This window comes from Oncorhynchus masou, unplaced genomic scaffold, assembly GCF_036934945.1.
Source record: "Oncorhynchus masou masou isolate Uvic2021 unplaced genomic scaffold, UVic_Omas_1.1 unplaced_scaffold_10344, whole genome shotgun sequence".
Lineage (NCBI taxonomy): Eukaryota > Metazoa > Chordata > Actinopteri > Salmoniformes > Salmonidae > Oncorhynchus > Oncorhynchus masou.
The window spans coordinates 3121-7435 of NW_027000042.1; the positions used below are offsets into that span (position 1 = coordinate 3121).

The following is a 4315-nucleotide window of genomic DNA, read 5'->3' on the forward strand; positions in this document are numbered from 1 at the left end:
GTGTCTACTGTATGTATCTACAGTATGTATCTACTGTATGTATCTACTGTATGTATCTACACTATGTATCTACAGTATGTATCTACTGTATGTATCTACTGTATTATCTACTGTATGTATCTACTGTATGTATCTACTGTTTGTATCTACAGTATGTATCTACAGTATGTATCTACACTATGTATCTACTGTATGTATCTACTGTATTATCTACTGTATTATCTACTGTATGTATCTACACTATGTATCTACTGTATGTATCTACTGTATGTATCTACTGTATGTAGCTACACTATGTATCTACTGTATGTATCTACACTATGTATCTACAGTATGTATCTACACTGTGTATCTACTGTTTGTATCTACTGTTGCAGTTTTGGCCTTGTACAATATTGCTCTTTAAATATGACATAAATGCACAAGATATTGCAAATCCCAAATAATGTTCAGTAACATTCACCTTGAATATTCTAGAACCATATGCTATCTTACTGGAACTGTGAACTGCACTCATCCATAACCTCCTATAGCCTGCATCATGTTATCACTAGTGCAGTGTCCCACACATGGCCTCTGTTCCATCAACATGTTCTAAATCACATAGTTGAATTGATTTATTTTACAGTAACACACGATGACATACAAATGCTAATCTGCCCTGTTTTGAAACATCATGCAATTATCTCAGAAATGTCTCAATCCCCTTTTCGGGCAATAGTTTTAATAATCTCATCATTGAATAATGATATGCAAATGTTATTAATTTTTCTTTTTTTTTTGGGGGGGGGGTTGCAGGCTGTCTGCAACGTTTGAGATGAGACTGAAAACCATGTATGAAACGGATCGGCCAGTTGCGTTTCTTTCTTCCATTTGTGTGGGAGAGATTGGGTGTGCGGCTGATAAGAATGTGCTGGCGTAAGGTGTAGAATTTCAGGGAACATTTTTCTCAGGTCACGTTGACTGCCCCCCCACAACTTGTCCCAATGCCTCGAGGCGCCCTGCGAGCGGATATAAAGAGGCATCAGAACGCGAAGGGTCTTCCATTCATTCTCAGAACTCCTGACATTCAGGTGGATCTTGTCCTGCCGCGAAGCCGCTCGCCGCTAGAATATCCCAAATAGCCGTCACCATTATCAGGTCGGACAATGCTGCGAGTCAGGTGTCTCAGAGGAGGTAGCAGGGGGGCCGAGGCCGCCCATCTGATCGGATCTATGGTTGGTATTTAGTTCCTGTTTTTTTGTTTATTCAGAAATGTACAAAATCATAAAATGTGGAGAGTCTCAAGGAAAGCGCAGCTGCGGCAAACAGCTGTTGGCTGTCACTCAGAAAAGTGAACACATTTCATTTAAGTTTTTTACAATTATAATATTATTTTTTATTAATTGAGTTTGTTCTGATTACTTTGAACATTATTCTTTTAAATAAAATGAATAGGCTATTTTTTACACCTTTTCACAGCAAAATACTCAATTAAATATCGGCCTACCAATCAAAAAGCATGTCATTTTCTTTCATTAATTGATTTTGTCCGGACATAGGCGAGTTTTTGTTTCAAATAAAACGAATATAGCAGCATTTCCTGCGTTACTCAAGAATTTCGCATGCTGTTCTCTGGAATTGTGAATTAAGTCAATTTCTTGTGCACGAAGTAGAAGGAAAAAATTGCTACAGAAATGAAAACATGAACCCATGTATTTATTGGAAGAGAACGTTTCTACTTTATTTGGAAATGTGTAAGAGAGAGACCTGTGTCCGGCAGCAAATTTTGCGCGTGAATGACAGTGGACAGCTGTTGCGGGCCCTCCCTGAACCCACTGACACGGAGAGCTGCGCATGCCCTCGCTGGCCCCTTGAAATCATACCTCCAACCGAGATAAGTGCGTTTATCAAGCGCACCTTGACTCAAAACCAATAGTCCATATCTAACACAGCTCCGTTAGGCTTGAATACCTTATATTGACCAATGGTTTTCCTTTTGGCCTTGTAATGCATCGGTCTTTGTATAATGTCGAATGTGTATGATAAGGCTTACTGCAAGAGATTAAGCTAATAGGTTAGTCCTTGGTCGACTTATCTTTAAACCACAGTTATCATGGTCAGGACTTGAAGAATCACCTCAGTTCAACTACTGATTGGAGAAATATATAAAAACAAATCCACATTTGTTGGAAGGTTAACATCTTAATTGATTTGATTATAATATAATGTTATATGGTAACCCTATGAATGGCCCTGTAATCATGTGTGTTGCGTTGCGTAGCCAACAGTGTGACCCAGAGGCATACCGCAGTTTCGCGCCCTGCAAGGTCTGAGCGAAACATAAGGAAGGATTATTTTTTTGAGGGGGGGGACAACTAACTTTCTACAATGCTACACATTCTGTTATGGGGCAAAGATAAACATTTGCAGTTTTATAGCTAATATGATGCTATTGTACACATTTTGCCATGAGGCCGAGAGAAAATGTTTAAGTTTTACAGCTCATTTCCTGTCATTCTAAACATTACATGTAATGTGTGACCACACCGTGACATGTGAGCAGTTGATACTGACGCAGCTGTTCATCTTCCCGCAGCTCGGCCGCGCCATGACAGGCTGGGTGCAGGGCGCGTTCCAGAGCTACTCGAGTTCCGCTGCTGCCGCGCAGCCGCAACGCGCCCTGGAGGAGAACGCTGTCACTGAGCCTGAGCGACAGGAGTGTCCTGTCTGCGCCTACAACGAATGGGACCCCCTCGAGGAGGTGATCGTAGGCCGCGCCGAGAACGCGCGCGTCCCTCCTTTCACAGTAGAGGTCAAGGTGAGGTCATCAAATCAGAAATCACAATTATGTAGAACAAATCTACACTATGTTTAAACTAATATGCAATGAACCATAAATATATTATTATTGCATTGAGCCTATTGCAAATAGCAACAACCTCCTTGCCAAATACATTAAAATATTTAATGGGACTCACCTGCTCAAATAAAATATAAATCATTCAAATTAATGAATGAATGAAGAACCCATATTGATGTATTCAACTTGTTTCCAACAGGCTAACACATATGAGAAGCATTGGCCCTTCTACCAGAAGTATGGGGGCCAAAGCTTTCCTGAGGACCACTTGAAGAAAGCCGTTGCTGAGATTGAAGAAATGTGCAATATTCTCCGCATGGAGGGAGTTACAGTTCAGAGACCTGAACCCATGGACTGGTCCTATGAGTACAGCACTCCAGACTTCACCTCTACTGGTAGGCAGAGGGCAGCGCTACGGGATTGGTTGGTTCATTGATTGGTTGGTTGGTTGGTTCGGTTGGTTGAATTATTGATTGTTTGATAGAAAATTCACCACCTGAGCATTGAGTAAAAAAACAACAACCTGTGTGTCTCTAGCATGTCTCCTCTCCTCTCCTCCACCCAGGCATGTATGCTGCCATGCCCAGAGACATCCTCATGGTGGTGGGGAATGAGATTATCGAGGCTCCCATGGCCTGGAGGTCCCGCTTCTTTGAGTACCGGGCCTACAGACCCCTCATCAAGGAGTACTTCAGAAAGGGTGCCAAGTGGACCACCCCCCAAAACCCACCATGTCTGATGAGCTGTACGATCAGGTAGGTGCTAGATGACCCCGAGAGGTGCTCTACTCACTTCAGAGTCTCTGTTCCTGCAGGGATCACATACTATACATGCATTCACTGTTATGTAAAAGCGCTTTGAATAGAAGCGTCTACTATACGTGGCATAGATTACTCTGTTCTTTGGCCGTATCTCATATAGCTATAAGTGACATATTACCAATGAGATTAGGCCCAAACACATGGTGTTTATATTACCAATGAGATTAGGCCCAAACACATGGTGTTTATATTACCAATGAGATCAGGCCCAAACACATGGTGTTTATATTACCAATGAGATCAGGCCCAAACACATGGTGTTTGTATTACCCATGAGATTAGGCCCAAACACATGGTGTTTGTATTACCCATGAGATTAGGCCCAAACACATGGTGTTTATATTACCAATGAGATCAGGCCCAAACACATGGTGTTTATATTACCAATGAGATTAGGCCCAAACACATGGTGTTTGTATTACCCATGAGATTAGGCCCAAACACATGGTGCTTATATTACCCATGAGATTAGGCCCAAACACATGGTGTTTATATTACAAATGAGATTAGGCCCAAACACATGGTGTTTGTATTACCATGAGATTAGGCCCAAACACATGGTGTTTGTATTACCCATGAGATTAGGCCCAAACACATGGTGTTTATATTACCAATGAGATTAGGCCCAAACACATGGTGTTTGTATTACCCA

General features: G+C 41.6%; 1 pseudogene; it reads left to right on the top strand.

The window, feature by feature from the left end:
* The first annotated feature begins 829 nt into the window (after positions 1–829).
* Positions 830–3597, top strand: LOC135528790 (glycine amidinotransferase, mitochondrial-like; annotated as a pseudogene).
* Positions 3598–4315: the final 718 nt, after the last annotated feature.